Source organism: Periplaneta americana, chromosome 12 (assembly GCF_040183065.1).
Source record: "Periplaneta americana isolate PAMFEO1 chromosome 12, P.americana_PAMFEO1_priV1, whole genome shotgun sequence".
NCBI lineage: Eukaryota > Metazoa > Arthropoda > Insecta > Blattodea > Blattidae > Periplaneta > Periplaneta americana.
This window is the reverse complement of record NC_091128.1, coordinates 78362161-78381581: the sequence shown is the minus strand read 5'-3', so window position 1 is coordinate 78381581 and position 19421 is coordinate 78362161. Positions and strand designations below refer to the sequence as shown.

The window sequence follows — 19421 nt, the reverse complement described above, 5'->3', positions numbered from 1 at the left end:
TAAAATGTGTCTCGGTGAATCGTACAGCAGAGTCCGTATAGGTCAGTTTCTGTCAGATGCGTTTCCAATTCACTGTGGACTAAGGCAAGGAGATGCACTATCACCTTTACTTTTTAACTTTGCTCTAGAGTATGCCATTAGGAAAGTCCAGGATAACAGAGAGGGTTTGGAATTGAACGGGTTACATCAGCTGCTTGTCTATGCGGATGACGTGAATACATTAGGAGAAAATCCACAAACGATTAGGGAAAATACAGGAATTTTACTTGAAGCAAGTAAAGAGATAGGTTTGGAAGTAAATCCCGAAAAGACAAAGTATATGATTATGTCTCGTGACGAGAATATTGTACGAAATGGAAATATAAAAACTGGAAATTTATCTGTTGAAGAGGTGGAAAAATTCAAATACCTGGGAGCAACAGTAACAAATATAAATGATACTCGGGAGGAAATTAAACACAAAATAAATATGGGAAATGCGTGTTATTATTCGGTTGAGAAGCTTTTATCATCCAGTCTGCTGTAAAAAAATCTGAAAGTTATAATTTATAAAACAGTTATATTACCGGTTGTTCTTTATGGTTGTGAAACTTGGACTCTTACTTTGAGAGAGGAACATAGGTTAATGGTGTTTGAGAATAAGGTGCCTAGGAAAATATTTGGGGCTAAGAGGGATGAAATTACAGGAGAATGGAGAAAGTTACACAACACAGAACTGCACGCATTGTATTCTTCACCTGAATATAATTAGGAACATTAAATCCAGACGTTTGAGATGGGCAGGGCATGAAGCACGTATGTCGAATCCAGAAATGCATATAGAGTGTTAGTTGGGAGGCCGGAGGGAAAAAGACCTTTGGGGAGGCCGAGACGTAGATAGGAAGATAATATTAAAATGGATTTGAGGGAGGTGAGATATGATGATAGAGACTAGATTAATCTTGCTCAGGACAGGGACCAATGGCGGGCATATGTGAGGGCGGCAATGAACCTCCGGGTTCCTTAAAAGCCAGTAAGTAATAATAATAATAATAATAATAATAATAATAATAATAAATTAATATAATAAATTTACGGAACTTTAAAGTTTTCTAAACTGTTTTATATTTGAATTCTATTTTCTTGTAATTTTCAGCAAAGAGTTCAATGATTTTCTGCCTAAAATTGGTATGATGCTACCACAAGTGAACTAAATTTACCATACCTTTCTCAGAACAATGCCAAATGCATTAAAAAAGAACACGAGGAAAACAGTAGAAAGAATTTTTAATATCACATCAACAAATCTATTTGTTCTTTGCATAAACATTTTAGCACCTTTAATTTACATATTTATGTTCAAATCTATAGTTAATCTTTCCATGTGTATTTACTTTCTGTTTATCTTCATATGATCAAGAAAGTGCATTTTATAATGGAGTAGGCTTAGGTCCTATTTATTTTATTCATAATTTATTGTTTCTCATCATCACAGCACAATTACATGCATAATTATATGACACCAGATACCGCACTATTTTCCCTACGCTCGCGCTCTTTTCAATAACGTATTTGCCGGGAAGAAAGTCAGCTCTGGCATAGAACAAATATTAGAATAGAGTTGTCAACTGAATGGCACGGATAAAATCTTACCCCTAGCCCTTTGCACCACCGTGAAGCTCCATCGAATTGATTACAAAACACTTCTGCGCATGCCCATACAGAGGTAGTTGGCAATGGCTCGAATGACAATGATATGTACAGTGTACAGCCATACACCAACGCATGAGCGGTCGAACGGCATTGTTACTCTGACACGGCGCGGCGCGGTAGTTCAAATCGATGTTCTGCTGGATTCACTCCATGATAAATTCATATTTTTTAATAATATTTGTTATCTTGTAGCGCTCTGAATGTAAGTTAAAAATAAGATTTAACTATATTTTATTTAGGCAGTGCCATGGCACGAGGGCACTACTCCTACAGCCGCCCCTGATAGACAGTGGTAAGTTATTAGAGTGAAATATATTTCTACAGACTGTATACTCTATTTGAGAAAATTATATTACATAACTCGAACATATTAATGTCAGTATTTTGTTTGCTATTCTTTGCAGAGTGTTGGAAAAAGTTGTCCAAGAACCGCACTGCATGATAATGACGTAATAATACCAATTAATTTAAGTATAGGAACCAGCACTTTCCTACTGTATTTGTCGTTACGGAGATATCGCAGTTACTATATGTCAGTTATATGTCGTAGTTACTGTATGGGGCCACATATCCGAAGGTATGAAAGGTGTTACTAATACCGGGAGATTCAAAGAAAAGTGGTGTGTAGTCAGCCGTCCGGATTTGCTACTGCTCGTTCCACATAATATTATATACTATATAATAATCTATTAATTAGTAAATAAATGAAATAATGGACAATATATTAATTTAATGAATAATAAATGATTATACAAAGTAAATAAATAATAAATGAAGCATGACATTAGGCCTACTTATCAAACATAAATGTATTGCTCCGCTTCCAAAATTTATCACACCTTTGGATAAAGAAATAATCGTATACCTTACTTATAACATTGTGCAATGGATGCTAATGGAAGGCATTTGAATTTTCATCAGTCCATATACGCGAATTTTGTGAGTTTTCATAAACACTTAAATGAAAGTAGTTTTCATCCGTTACCAAAAACATTCCTGAGTCTACAGATTCATTTTGCACATTTTGTAACATTCAATTACAAAACGCAACTCTTTTTGGTGCATCTAATTGTTTTTAATTCATGGGCAACCGTAATTTTGTAGGGACGAAATTGTATTATGTATCCCTTTCAACAGAACCGTAAAAACTCGGTTTTTTCGGATAACCGCTAAGTGTACTAGAATGTCATTAATCCTTTCTTCCGCCACATTTTTACTATCACGTTCATTTATTACACAGATCTCGTATAAAGAAGTTTATTAATTTGTCTTTGGTGTTCACTTTAACACTTTTTATACAAATATAAAACAGAAAGGAAAATTTAAATTTATGATTGTGAAGAAACTCTTGTTTCCGGATACTTTTCGTCTAAAACTTCGTCGAAAACTTCACTTCACACTAAATGTTCCACAATAAAAATTATTTGTAATACAGTGAAGTCTACCGCTGTGGTCTCATAGTAGCGTAGAATATTATCAATTTGAATCTCTTAATTTTACGGAAGGAATAGTTTTCTCCATAAAATTTGCCACTGGTAGATTTTTTAAACAGATTCATACTTAGGTTTGAAGATTCATCTGTCCATTTGTATGGACACACCTGGAACTTTTAGAGGACAATGTTGATAAGAGTTACAATTCTAAACGAATATCTACTTAAGAGAAGACTAGCAGATAGTACGAGAACATAACATTGAAACTACCGGTACTGAAAGAAATAAATAATTCAGTTATGTTCTGAGTAAATAATTTCATCCATCCACTCGTCAATATAATCTCTCTCTGATCATCCATCTATTCATTTGCCTGCTTATCCTACCTTATCTACATAATTCACTTCTTTCGTGTCTTCTTGACATGCACTAATCGAGCAGACGGTGCGGCTGCCAAGACTTGAGGTCAGCACGACGTCGCACCCGACCTGCCTGAGATAATATAGGACATTACATTGGTAATGGATAAAAATCTCGGAACCAATGATTTTAGCTTTCAACCATCACCATAGTTCACTATTACAGTAGCTATTGCGTAAACCAAGCCCAGCTAATTCAACACCATCACTACCATCATCAATTCATCACTATTTCCTTCCGATCATCACTGTGACCACCATAATCACAACAGTTACCGTCACAACTATTACCAAACAGGACCAACATCACAATAATTATCATTCACGACCACCAACACAACTATCGACAACTACGACCACCATCACAACTATCACCAACCACGACCACCATTATAACTATCACCAACCACGACCACCATTACAACTATCACTAATCACGACCACCATCACAATAATTATCAATCACGACCACCATCACAATTATCACCAACCACGACCACCATCACAACTATCACCAACCACGACCACCATCACAACTATTACCAACCATGATCACTATCACAACTATCGCTAATCACGATGACCATCACAACTATCACCAACCACGGTCACCATCACAACTATCACAATCACGATCACCATCACAACTGTTACCAACCATGATCACCATCACAACTATCGCCAATCATGATGACCGTCACAAAAATCACCAATCACAATCATCATTACAACTATCACCAACCACGATTGAAACCGTAGCAATCACCAATCACGATCTATTACCAATCATGATCACCATCACGACTACTGCCAACCACGATACCATCACGACTACTGCCAAACGCGATCACCATCACAACTTTTACCAACCAGACCACCATTACAACTATCACCAACCACGATCACCATCACAACTATTACAAACAATGATCATCATCACAACTACTGCCAACCACAATCACAATCATTACCAATCACGACCACAATCACATTTATCACCAACTATGATCACCATCAATTATCACCAACCACGGTCTCCGTCACCAAACACGATCGTCATAAATATCACCAACCACGGCTATCGCCACAACTAACACCAAACATGATCTTCGCATATCTATCACCAATCAGGACCAGTCACACTTATCACCAACCATGACCAGCGTCACAATTTTCTCCAACCAGAATCACAGTCACAACTATTACCAACCATTATTACCACTATCGTAACCATTATCACAAAACACACCATTGCCAAAATTATTATCAACCGGAATCACTGTCAGATGTATCACCAACCATGACCACCTTCGCATTTATTGTCAACAGCGACCAGACACAATTATCAACTATGACCACCACAGTCACAGTCGCCAACCACGACCACTGTCACACGATCATCGTCACAATTTAACATAAACTATGGAAAAAAAAACTACAACTATCAACAGCAACCAACGTCGCCAACATCAATATCACCGCCACCAGAATCACCAGTATACTATCATTATTACTGCAACCAACAGAATCACCACGATCATATCATCACCACCACTACCACTATGACCTCTAATACTAATTACCACCATTACTATCATTAGCCTACTATTGTTATTTTCACCATCACAACATACTTAAAAGTAACTGAGTCCCGTTTCCCCGATCCGTAGTATCTTGTAAGGATTCTGATTCGATACTAGACACGAGAGGAGTGTGAATCTATGATCACATAGTCACTTGAAACAACACAGTACCAATATGGGACAAGATAAATATCTACAGCTATGGGAGGGGGATAAATGTAAACTTCCCTGGTGGGGATAAAACCCGGGTCCTCAGGATTTATAGCCGAATACGTCATGACTAGAACTGCGCGAAGATTAAGTCCAGCACAATAGCGAAGTAAATAGTATGAAATGCAAACATTGCGATTTTCGTCCGCATATGGAAATTTCAGTTCGAATCCTATGCATACGTGGAATTATCAACGTTTAGACAGAGCAGAAAGTTAAGGCTGGTAACTGTAGCCCGTTTGACGGAAAAATACAAAAAAGAACGACACATCCTTAATTGTCATGACGTCTGAACGGTGAATAATTCCGTTTACAGGTAAAGTGTTTGTAAACGCGAAGAGACAATATTTTGTTTTCGATCACGTGTCGACCTCCATTACCATAACAAAGTAGCATGCTCTTACACACGTGGGGGTGCAGAGTACCCCCGCCAGAGACATACTGTTTTTATTGTTGTCCCTCTCGCTTCCTATTGGTCGCGAATACCAAGACCTCGCCTACAGACATTGTTACTTCATATAGGAAGGGAATCTGCAGGCCTCGCTTCATTGGTAACTTGTCTTCTCAGGTGGAACTACCGCAAGCACTACACAAGCCGGTGGGTAAAGTAGCTAGCACCTCTGTTATCTTTTTCATGTGTTCTGTGCAGTTGTCGAATTTTTGTCGTTTTAGGTTCGTTATTCAGTTTCGTTTTAATTTTCACGACGACTTGTTTTATTGCTTTATTACGGCTATTATTTATTCCACTGGTATTGCTGAAGTAGAAGCGTTGCAGGCTATAAGACCCGGTTTAAACTCCCGGCAGGGAAGGAGAGAGAGATCCCCCTCCACAGGTACTGGGTTTGTATCTCTCTCCTCTTAATCTTAAGCGTGGCTTGTGCAGCTGTGTGAGGTTGGTTGGAAATCCTGGTGTGAAATCGGAGCAAGCTAAGAGGCCCTTGAAGTAGAGATAGAAGTACTGTATTATTATTATTATTATTATTATTATTATTATTATTATTATTATTATTATTATTATTATGATTTTATACTTTTTCTTCACCATTAACTGAAATATTGTTTTCTCACGGTCTCTAAGCAGAAGGAATGTCTTTACTGACAACTGTAATTTTTTTCACAGTACATAAAACATAGACAAATTCTTATCTTGGTAAATTTTCTTGACTTGGATGGAAACAAAGCCAGAGTTTATTTGCTTGCTCTCGGACTTGGGAGTACTAGCAGTAATATCTTCTTCAATATACCACTACTTATTATAATGTTAAAAATAAAAAATAAATAAAGTATCAACATGTATTCTGATTTTATCTTGTTGACAAATTGTTACTATGGAAACCACTAAGACTTAAGGGCTTAGGTACAGCTTACAGCAGTAAAATTTTTGGAAATATTCAACATTTTTTCCCTCCATTATTGTATCTTGTACAATAATTAAAATTGGTATGTGTAAAACACTGTCCTTCTGCTATATGAAAAAAAAAATATATTTTTACGATTAGTATAGTATTTAGTATATATATATATATATATATATATATATATATATATATATATATACACACATTTTTTTTGTTTGTTTTTTTTTTTTCAAAATTCAAAACGGTGGCAGTCCACTGTGCAGTGACGAAACGTTTCTCTCGTAAACTTGTTAACTTTTTCACGTTCTCTCTCTTTTATTTTATTGCTGAAACTCATGTTTAAAATATTATGGTCTTTCAGCTACATTCCTTAATAAATAATTTTTTTTTATTTTGTGTTAGAAGAAAATACTGATATTTGACCATTTTTCAAAATGAATTTATTTTTTATCAGACAATCTATCAAAGGTAGAGAAGTGATCTTGCATCATATTGTAGATATGACATGCATAAATACACACAAAACATTTCATCACAGAATGTTGGATAGTTTTTGAGTTATGTGCACGGTGAACTGAATTAAAAATATATATAAATATATATATATATATATATATTTTAATCATAAAATTATTTTTTTCATATAGCAGAAGGACAGTGTTTTACACGTACTAATTTCCATTATTATACAAGATACAGTAATGGAGGAAAAATGTTGAATATTTCCAAAACTTTACTGCTGTAAGCTGTACCTAGCCCCTTAAGGTTTTAGAAGGCTTTAGTTGTATCTAAATACGGTGCCTACAGCTAGGTTTTACTCAGTTTAAATTTTCATAACTAAACCGAAATATTTGTAATTTTAAATACCTTTTGTTCTGCAAATATTTTAATGGTAACGAAAAAAAAAAATAATATAGGCTAATACGACTCGTGACTAAACGGTTTTTTCTTACATTAATTTGACCAATTAAAAAAAAAAAAAAAACACACACACACACACGCACACCTCGTTACCCACTTACTTCACAATATTATGATGATTTCATATTTGCGACTTCATGAGTGTAAATTTTCGTTGTATAATTTTATAATTATCAGTAAAGTTATTTTTCGTTAATTACAAACGACTAGATAGGCCTACATGGGTGTACGTTTCCGATATGTCTTCAGTACCGTAATGTACAGTTAATTCCGTTGATACGAGGAAGCGTTGTGTTGTAACGCAGGTATCAGGTGTGGTATTTTCTGAATTAATTGTGATTGGCATTAGTTTTCAATTTATATTAATATAAATTGGTGGATAAATTACTTCTGTTTTCCTGCACAATATGTTCAATGTGTAGCTACTTTCAGTTTCAAATTTCACATTTAAGTGATTGATTTAATCAATAAATTTCTAATACAAATTTCATATGTTAACTTTAAATTACTGTTCACATTATTATTATTAATATTATTATTATTATTATTATTATTATTATTATTATTATTATTATTATTATTGGCTTCCATGAATTATATAACAATAATAATAATAATAATAATAATACCAAATGAAAAGTGGATTGAAGAAGTGAGATGGTGTATGGGATTGAAAGGATTACAAGATGCAGACGCATTGGATCGAGAACAATATTTCATGGTTTGCAAGTTTGTTTGGTTGACGAGATCTACAGGTTTGTAGAAAATCCTAAATAAAAAAAATACTATCATCATAATATTGAATCAGGATACTATATCTTTCTTTCTTCGTAGATGTACGGGTCTTAGCATACCGAGATAATCACCTTCTGTACTGCATAAGTCATATGTTATCTTTCCATGCTCACATGTGCGCAGCTGCTCAAGCACTGCCGCTTCTATTCTACTTCCGCGATCGTGGAAAGACTGTATAGGCCTGTTTCTTTATCTCATTGTTATATACGAGGATATTTGGTGCCATATTTGTGTCGTTATACCTTCATAATGCATATTCAAAATAATAACTCTTATTAAAGATAAATAATTCTTCTCTAATTTATTGTATTTATTTTTTTGGTATTTTTTTGCACGAACTGCGAAGTTTTTTTTTTATGTTTATTTTGATGCAATACTGAATCCCCAAACACGAACGTTGCTCATACGGGAGTAAATTAATGTAACTTATTATTTAATATTTTTATATGTTCGCATTGTTCAATTACTTAATAGTTTCAATTTACTTAAAAGTTTTTGCATTCTATTCTTTGTTGTCAAATAGATTGTAAATGAAGTTAGGCCTAATTAATTAAAATTAAATTAAGCAAAATAAGTCACCGGCGCAGTTCAGGCGGTAGTGCGTTTGTCTGCTGATCCGGAGTTGCGCTCGGGCGTGGATTCGATTCCCGCTTGGGCTGATTACCTGGTTGGGCTTTTTCTGAGGGTTTTCCCAACCATAAGACGAATGTCGGGTAATCTACGACGAATCCTCGGCCTCATCTCACCAAATAGGCCTACTATGTCGCTATCACTAATTCAATCGACGCTAAATAACCAAGTAGTTCATAGAGCGTCGTTAAATATCCAAATAAAAATTAAGTAAAATAATGAAAAGCAGTAATAAAAAAAATTTGTTCTTGATGGGATTCAAATTTCAGAACTAAGTGTAGACATAGTCAATGCGTGACAAAATTTGATTAAAGCTGAAGTTATTTCTTCACTAATAGCTTTCTGACCTTATTAACAAATTCTGTTATATTTACATGTTTATTTCTACATTTCTACTCACTAGTATTGAATTTGATTGTATAATTTTCTACTTGTAATTTTTAATTGCGGTGTGTTATATTTTGATGTGTCATCATGTAACCTTGTGTATTTTAAAGTTATTGATCTTGAGCTGTCTGTCGTTGTGGCTACATGGATAGCGCGTGAGCTTCCTAACCAAATGGTCCAAGGTTCGATTTCCAGCTTGGATAATATAACAAATTTATCTTCCTTCCATGGGACTGGGTGTTTGTTCGTTATCTGTGATTGTTCTGTGATATATTTACATTGGCTCTGCGTCATGCCAGAGAGCCCGCATTTGTGGGATGTCTAGTGTACGAACAAATGAATCTCCTTCCTCTACCTGCACTGGTAAGTCTGATAAAAGGATTGGAAGAAGAATATGACGTAGGTTAACTTCTAACGTGGATTTGTGTGTTGGTTATTTCTTGACAAATACGCCTATTGCAAATAATATAGGTGGGCCAGTCAAACGGAAAGACTTTATGAGAGTATAGTGTTCATATGGAGAGGGTGAGAATGAATATAACCGTCTCTTCTCTACCTACTTACTTTATAATTTATGACTCCTTTGGCGGTGACGTCACTATCTCCGCGTTCCCTGTAACCAAGTTGTTTATCTCTACCATGTTTTGTTAAATGGTGCTCATCGTTACTGCAAACTGCAATTAATTGATTTCAGTGGTCATGAGAAACCTCTCCGTGCCTAAAAGGTAACGGTAGGGTGCGCGGTTTCATCAACTGGAATAATCGGCCCATTCTTTTTTGAGAATGAGGCCGGAAATGCAGTGATTGTTAATTCAGTGTGATATGTTGAAATGATACAGAACTTTCTTGCACCACAACTCGCCCATTTCCCAAGTGAATGAAAACACACTATTTCAACAGGAACCAGGTGGCCCGGGTTCGAATCCCGGTCGGGACAAGTTACCTGGTTGAGTTTTTTCCGGGGTTTTCCCTCAACCCAATACGAGCAAATGCTGGGTAACTTTCGGTGCTGGACCCCAGACTCATTTCACCGGCATTATCACCTCCATTTCATTCAGACGCTAAATAACCTGAGATGTTGATACAGCGTCGTAAAATAACCCAATAAAAAAAAAATAAAAATTTCAACAGGACGGAGCAACAAGCCACACCGTAAGAATTTCGATGGATGATGTAAATGCTTTGTTCGCAGGCCACGTCATTTCTCGGAACGGGGATATAGCTTGGCCGTCTAGGTCACCTGATTTAACGGCATGTGATTTCTTCCTATGGGGATACCTCAAAAAGAAGGTGTTTGGGGGCAATCCTCCCAGAACAATTCCAGCCCTAAAACAACGTATAAGAGAAGAGGTCGCTGTGATACCTGTCAATATGCTGAGAAGGGTTATGCAACAGTTCGTGGCCAGACTCGAAGAATGTGTGCGTTTCAATGGAGGTCACTTGGCTGACGTAAATTTTAAGAAATAATTTTTTTCTTGTTGCATACCTAATGGTTATTCATATACTTGTCATTTCTACTGATTAAATTGATATAACAATAACTTGTCATTCTTTTTCTGCGCCTTGAAATCTTTCCGTTTGACTGGCCCACCTTGTATTAATGGTATTATGTAATATAATTTTAATTCCATTAATAAACAGATATGAAGAGTAGTTATGTAGTGAAGAATCGAGCTGACGAGTTCAAACTATTCTACGTCTGTGGATTACCTGTGCCACAGACTAATGTTATTGGAGGTGCCATCCTAATTATTACAATTGCGTGACTCTGCAAAATCGTGACGCGTTGATTGTTCCTTGCAATTTTGATTCAGCAGAAGAAATTTTCACATCAGAGCTGACAGTACCTTAATATCTGCACTGTATTTTATAGGTAGCAATTTAACGTTTGGTACGAAACAAGTTTACTTGCAAGTTCGCAATGAAATTTAATGATGTGACAAAACCTGTCTGCAAAAATAATTATGAATAATGTGTTCAAGCATTACAGTACAGTTCTCAGTTAAAAATTCTGGTACCAATTATATAGAAGTACGTTCACAACCTGAATGGAAATTTTACTTTTAAACCGAGGATCCTTGAAGATATTTCTTTGATATCAGAGGAGCAGGATTTCATCTAGTTTATACAAATTAGAAATAAATGTGTTCAAGCATTATGGTACAGTTTTCAGTAAAATTATGATACCAATTTGTAGAAATATTTTCTCAACATTAAAATGGATAATTTACTTGTAAACTGAGCATTCTCGAAGTCAATTTTTATCACCAGATGTGCAGCATTTCTTCTGTAGAGCGTTCGGAATTTAAAAAGTACCATCGGATATATAGGCGTCTTCTTTGCAGACATTATCCTATTTGAAATACAACTTAAATTGATTTATTAACATATTTTCTAATATACATAAAATAACAGAAGTTAACTTATTCCATATATTGAGTTACTGGAAATGCAATAAACTAATGTATACCTATTTATGAGCAAAATAAGGCGTTTGCATTTGAAGTAATGCTCAGTTACAGTAATTAGTTATACTTCTCTTATTTTATATACCTTAGAAAATACGTAAATTAGACCTACTTAGCCCATTTAATTATCTATTACAAAGAGGGGGATGTCCCCTAAGAAGACCCCAATATACCAAATATCAAATAGTATTTTATAAACTCCGAACGCTCTATAATTGATGCAAGTTTGATCTGGCGCCTTTCTACAGCTGAGAAAGTTTCAAAGCGTATGGTCTGACTTTCAATAAATAACCGATATAATAAAATTGCATTGAGTAGGCCTACTGTAGAATTGTGTTAGTCATCAGTATGATATTATTATCAACGTTATTATTAGCCTATTGTTATTATAGAATGTTAGTTGGGAGATCTGATGGAAAAAGACTTTTGGAGAGACCAAGACGTAGATGGGGGGAATAATATTAAAATGGATTTGAGGGAGGTAAGATATGATGGTGGGAACTGCATTAGTCTTGGTCAGGATAGGGGCCAATGGCAGGGCTTGTGTGAGGGCGTTAATGTACCTCTGGGTTCTCTAAAAGCCATTTGTAAGTAAGTTGTTATTTTTTAAATGGCGGGTACTTAAATATTCATCATTCACCCGTATGAAGCCAGTTATGTAGACCAATTTACCGCTACTGGGGAACCGGAGCTCCCGAAGAAAACCACAGGTTTGTTTAACAGGATTATGGTGCGCCGTGGCTTCTTCATATTATTATTATTATTATTATTATTATTATTATTATTATTATTATTATTCTATCATTATTATTATTATTAATATTATTATTAGCCTATTATTGAAGTGAAACTTCTGTAAGTGGTGTAGCCTACTAGTCGAACGCTGTGAAACAAAATTCTGTGACGAATGTTTTAGGAGGGCTTTGCGTTTTGTTGCTGTGGGATTGTTATTCTGTACGAGATTTTAATGTGAATTGTGCTCCGTTCCCACTGATACAATTTTTTGAAGAGGAATTTACTTTGACGATGAATAATTTATCCAGTGATTCAATAACATGATCTGGGATAACTATAGATGCATTTTTCTCGCATCATTTCGAAGGATTACAGATTCGAGTTTTCATATCTCACTTTAGTCCTCATACTAATTGTTTCGTTTTTAAATTCTACAGAGTAGTGAGTATAGTAGTGTTGAATTTAACCCAAATTTATCGTCCCTTATTGTAAATGACATATATTTAAAAATATTACTATACATTTACAACTTAAAACGTTTTTTTAGGCAAGAGATCTATTGTTCGTCGTATTTTATTGTGATTAGCGGCAGGTGACTGAGGAGTAAGAGACGAAGATTCTTATGAAGTATCTCCATTCTGTACACAGCAATAGAAGCCTATGATCAAATTTTGTTTCTGTGTATTGTCACAAAGATTTAGAAAATGATCCAGCTATACTTAAGGATTTGATCAGTATTTTGTTGTTTCACATAACTACAAAATTGTTTAAAGTCATCAGGCTTTGTTTATATTTTGTCGTATTCAAATACTGAAGAGACTTCCAGTAATTTCTTGTCACACAGAAAGTCTCGAATAGGTTGGTACAGCGCAAAGGTTTACTGTTGTTACAACACCAGTTTTAGGTATGGTGGTAAAAATAAAGCAATGGTTATAGGCTATTATGAAAGGGTAAAGGGTAAACGAGCGTATCTTAATAAAATCTTATTATAGCAATGTACCGAAGTAGATATGATATTTCCGTGCAGGAATTCTCCGTTATCATATGATGAAGGATCGTTGAAGCGGAGAAAAATTGTCTCCGTCACCGGGATCCCAACCCGAGTTTTCAGCTCTACGTGCTGACGCTCTATCTACTAAGCCACAGCGGATTCCAACTCCGATGCCGGATTGAATCCTCTCAGTTTAAGCTCCACCTCTTAGTTTCCCTTTAGTGGACAACCCTCATGCACTGTGTCATAGATGTGCCGGAGAGAATTTTTCTTCGCTCCACTGATTCTTCATCATTTAATAAAATCTGTTCTGCCAACGTTCTTCTTCATCATAAATTTGACTTGAACTCATTGAAGTTTGAAGTCAGTTCGGGTAACGGTGTGTCAATCCGGTTTTCAGAAACAAGAAATTGCTTTAACGATAACGGGTGACAATTCCAGCAGTAGTATGACAACCTCATAGGGGCTGCAATGTGTGACTTTCATGTAATTTTTAGTTTTTCAATTATTGAACACAGTTACAGTTTTAGGGCTATAGGTACAGCAAATAATTTCTAGGTTTTCAAGGGATGTGTGTATGATTTTGATTATTTTATCTTGATGGTTAATCATTTAATTTTTTTCGCAGTGAAGAATTTTAACAATGAAATTAATGGGAATTTGATTTCATAATTTAGATTTATTATCGGCAAAATTTGTGCCATCACCCGCTGTTACACAATGAATATAAATCATTAATTTGGCTGTAGTAGTATTAGGCGTTAAGGAATGGAAAATGGGTTTTGGGAGCTTAGAAAGAAATTTGAAATAATAGGCCTACAGAAATCATAGGTCAAGATTAAGTTAAAAACATCAGATAAAGACCCTAAAATAATTCTACTCATATCAAATACTAGAGGAGGATACAGAGTGTTTTTTTCTAGCTGCTTATCTCAAGAAAGACGCGTTTGCGAGAATATAGATTTTAATTAACTTTTGTTCGTTTGAATGGAAAAAATAATGACATTAATTATTTTTGATTTAGTGTAAGTTATCAAGGTCATTTTAAGATGAACTTGATTTTTTTCTTAAACGAAACCCGAAATTTTCATCATATTCTGATTCTGTGCAAAAAAATCTTTTGCCTGAAACTTTTTTGATCAAATTCTTATTTTTATAAAATATTTAACAGCATTGAAAAACGTCAGTACATGGTATTATTTTCAAAGATTTTATCTTTCCTGTTTTCATGTTCCGTGTTTTTGTTTACAGTAACGTATGTTCATGTTAAAGGTAAACAAAAGCAATGTGACTTCTGTGGTCACAGTACGTGAACTTTGCAAAATTCGGTTCGTTGTTATTAAAAATGTATAATTAAAAATTGTTAAATGAAAATTGAGATACCTACGTATATTAATAAATTGCTGTTTGCAATGGGAAGGATGGTACTATTTCTTTGCCACTAGACGTACAGTATCTAGTAAATTCTAGTTGAATGTTTGAAACACGTATACGCAAACGTGATTCGATATCCAATCTATTTGTTTTCCATGTACGCAAGGCTATAAAAAGTATTTTTGCACAAATATGTTGTGCGGAAAGGAAGTAATAGTGTGACAGATTTTCCTACCAGTTGTGGATATTCCTCACACACAACCAATGGTCAGAAGGTTATTCTGCTTGAAAGCAAGTTTCATGAAACCATGGGATATTTTGGCAGGATGATCCTGTTCTAAAGAAGTCTAGGTTTTGATTTTCTGAATTTCTTGACAGTGCAATCCATCTCCTGTCCAGTCAATCGACTGCAATGAAGAATTAATTGGTTTGCATGGCACTTTCATTATATTTATCTTAATGAAATAACAAATCAATGGAAACTCAATTGTGGACCCCTGACAATTATAATCACTCGGACCTCCAGGGGTCCGCGGACTACAATTTAATATTTCGACCACAGTTTGATAATTTCTGGTACATAACAAATCACTACATAGATACAAATTGCAAGCAGTAAAGGCATTTTATGAGTATCAGTTACTTTCAGCAGTGTCATAATATTTTCTGAAATGTTAAATTAAAAAGTGATTTCCGGTTCGATTCCAGGTGGTGCTATAGAACTTGCGGATAAAGCAAATCAGATCCCACACCTCCAAATGCCTACTTCGATTTCCGGTCATTATAACTCCATTACTGTTCCATTACATACGCATCGTAATTTAAGGTTACCAGATTTTTTCACAATTTCCGAGTACCGGTACACATTAACATATTGAAAAACTACTTTTATTATTATTATTATTATTATTATTATAATTATTATTATTATTATTATTATTATTACATACTTTCCTTAAAAAGGGATCGCCTAGAAGACAAAGTATACCATTTACAAAAGAAGATTTGAATATAACATATATGATATTTCTTTTGTTATGAAAGAGAGAGAAATAATTACATTGCAGTATCTTATCTCAGATGATTTCTTAACAATGCAATCGAACCTTTCAATGCAAATAAACAAACATTGGTAATTATCAGGGAAAGGATTTATATGTAAATACATATTTACTTATAAAGCTAATATAATTTATATTTTGCATTATCTTTATGTTTCACAATGTGTAGGGTTGAAAAATCCTACTTTTATTTTCCATATTTTTCCATATTTTAGAGTTTAGTACATATTTTCGTTAATTTCCATATATTTTCCATATTTCATATAAAACAGTCCATATTATATTAGGTTTAACAATAAAACAAAACAAAATTCCATTAACTTTTAAAAATACATTTCAACAATAGAGATTTAAACACATGTTCAGTAATCCCTTTAACATCAGAGTTATTTGAAAATTAGCAGTCCTATCAACAATGGGAAAGTAAGTTACAAAACTGTATTAATTTAATTTAAAATTTTTAACAGACTTCAGTTGTGCAGCTCAACAGTTAAATGCCAGTCAGAGTACACATAGGTTCAGTTTTGTAAATCATACTATAAAGACGGTAAATATGCCAAAAGTACGTCATTCAGTCAATTTAAAATCAAAACTAACAAGTTACATTTCAGAATTTAAAGAAGATGGTTTATCAACTGACAATAAAATATTATTTTGTAATTTGTGTCAGTGTGCAGTATCATCTACACAAAAGTTCCTGGTGCAACAACACATTACAACTAGTAAACATCAGGCCAACAAACAACTAAATTCCAAGCAGAGACAATTGTTTTTAACACAACCAACAACATCGAATGTAAGATCTGAGTTTAACATCGACCTGTGCCGTTCTCTCATCTCTGCTGATATTCCTCTCTACAAACTAAAGAATAAGGTCTTCAGGGAATTCCTTGAAAAATATACTCAACATACAATCCCGGATGAGTCAACACTTAGGAAGACGTATGCTCCATCCATCTACGATGAGACAATACAGAAGATAAGAGATGAAATTAAAGATAGTTCAATTTGGGTTTCCATTGATGAGACTCCCGACAAAGAAGGTAGACTTGTTGGTAATGTAGTTATCGGTTTGTTAAGTGAACAATATTCTGAACGAATTCTTTTACATTGTGATGTTCTAGAAAAGTGCAATAACAAAACTATAGTTAAACTGTTCAACGAAGCTATGGGTATCCTGTGGCCAAAGGGTATTATGTACGATAATGTGTTATTCTTTATTAGCGATGCTGCCCCTTATATGGTCAAAGCTGGACAAGCATTATCTGTTGTATATCCTAAATTGACTCATTTTACTTGTGTGGCGCATGCATTTCATCGTGTGGCAGAAGTGGTCAGAGACAATTTCCCTAAAGTAGATTTGTTGATTTCATCAGTGAAAAAAGTATTTCTCAAAGCTCCCAGTAGAGTTAACGTGTTGAAAGAAATGTACCCTGAAATTCCATTGCCACCAAAGCCAATTTTAACTAGATGGGGTACATGGCTAGAAGCAGTTGAATATTATGCCGAACATATAGACTCTATTAACAATGTTCTCCTTGCATTGGACTCTGAAGATGCAGTCTCAATTGATACTGCGAAAACAGTTACCTGTGACATAAGTGTGAAGAATGACTTAGCTCACATTCAGCATACATTTTCATGCATCATAAAAACGCTCAAAAGTCTCCAAAATAGGCACCTTTCACTATCTGAAAGTTTTGAAATTATAAATAGTACTGTGGAACAACTGAATCGTGGTAGAGGTAAAGTTGCAGATGCAGTAAGAGCTAAGGTGGACACTGTACTTTCAAAAAACCCTGGATATGAAGAACTACAAAAGGTTGTTGCTGTGATGAGTGGTGAATCAACAGTGAAAATTAACTTGGACTTATCCCCAGCAGACATTGTGAAATTGAATTATGTACCAGTTACTTCTTGTGACGTCGAACGCTCTTTTAGTCAGTATAAATCTATCCTCAGAGACAATAGAAGAAGATTCACTTTTCAGCACTTGAAAGAAATGTTTGTAACCTATTGTTATGGTAACAGACAATAAAAATTGTGTTTTGTTGAAACTACATTGGAAGATAAGGTACGTCCATTATATTTTTTGTTTAGTTTGATTAAAATGTACCAATATTTAACGTACATAGTCATTTTTTTATAATTTTAAGTCCATATTTAATTCCATATTTTGGTAAAAATCCATATTTAATTCCATATTTTGGTAAAAATAACTACATATATATTTACATATTTCATATATTTTTAGTCCATATAAATCCGTTCCCTGGTAATTATAGGTGATGGAAACTGAAAAGCCTTACAAAAATCAGCAAACTGTTCCGGAGGGATCTATTCACTTGCATTGCTTTCACAAAATATTGACTTTGTTTACACACTGAAAATACTCTTTCTGTTTCTGCTTACCTACTACTCAAGCTACTGGTATTTTCAGAAGAGTACCTTTTTTAATCAGGTCTTTTCTAGATCTCTGAGAGGTCATGTTAAAGTTTAAGATAGGTGGCATAGATCAAACAATTTCTAAATTCAATCTGTTTTTTTTTATGCCCACGTCATGTTCATTGAAGAAAATACTCTCTCCACTGAAGAATTATTTTCAGGAAGACATAGAAATAGTTCAATTAACTTATGGAGTTGTGCATAGGGAATCGTTTTATCTAAGAAAAATAAAACAAAAATATCACTCGACTTTGAGCCAACAGTAACAGTGATCTGAATGAAGGGGAAGAGAGCAACTGTGAATTGTTTAATGGTTGAGCTGTTTGGAATTTTTCCATTGCTAATTTTAAAAAATTGTAGCACAACGTTTCGGAGAGTGGATCTATCTTCGTCGTCAAGTGAAAACCTACTGTGAGGACAGTCAGACAGGCTAGCTGTTTGTAACGATCCCAACAGTAGGTTTTCACCTGACGACGAAGAGAGAGCCACTCTTCGAAACGTTGTGCTACAATTTTTTTTAATAGCACTGGAAAAAGTCCAAACAGCTCAACGATTGAAACAGTAACATGTTATTTATTCCACAGTATAGTTACAATTTTCTTCAAGCAAGAAATTTCATCAAATAAATTATCTTCATGCAGATGAAGTCCATATAACATTTGAAGAAAAATAATGAACTGTATCATCAAATTTTTCTCTTTGTGGAGAAGACCTCAGCAATATATATTCCACAGATATCTTATCTTATTGGAGATAAAAATTAATAATTTATTTCCATCTTGTACATTCTGAATATTGAGAATGAATAACCTAGGAACGGAGGTGAATTCAACAGTATTTTCATAAAATTCACATGGAATAAGGATCATTTCTTATAAAGATGCCAAAAGTTGCTTAATTGATGATGCAATAAATTCCT

The 19421-nt window shown here is 34.5% G+C and overlaps 1 protein-coding gene across 3 annotated transcripts in view; it reads left to right on the top strand.

The window, feature by feature from the left end:
• The window catches only part of LOC138710586 (sodium-coupled monocarboxylate transporter 1-like), a 125440-nt gene that overhangs the window by 60981 nt on the left and 45038 nt on the right, over positions 1 to 19421 (top strand). The window contains exon 1 of one of the 3 annotated variants that reach the window (XM_069841580.1): positions 5823 to 5935. The exons of 1 other annotated variant lie outside the window; for it this stretch is intronic. The gene's annotated coding sequence lies outside the window, so the exon portion shown is untranslated. Of the gene's footprint in view, positions 1 to 5822; positions 5936 to 6250; positions 6293 to 19421 lie in introns of those variants that run through there. One more of the 3 variants, XM_069841582.1, reaches the window with a different exon arrangement.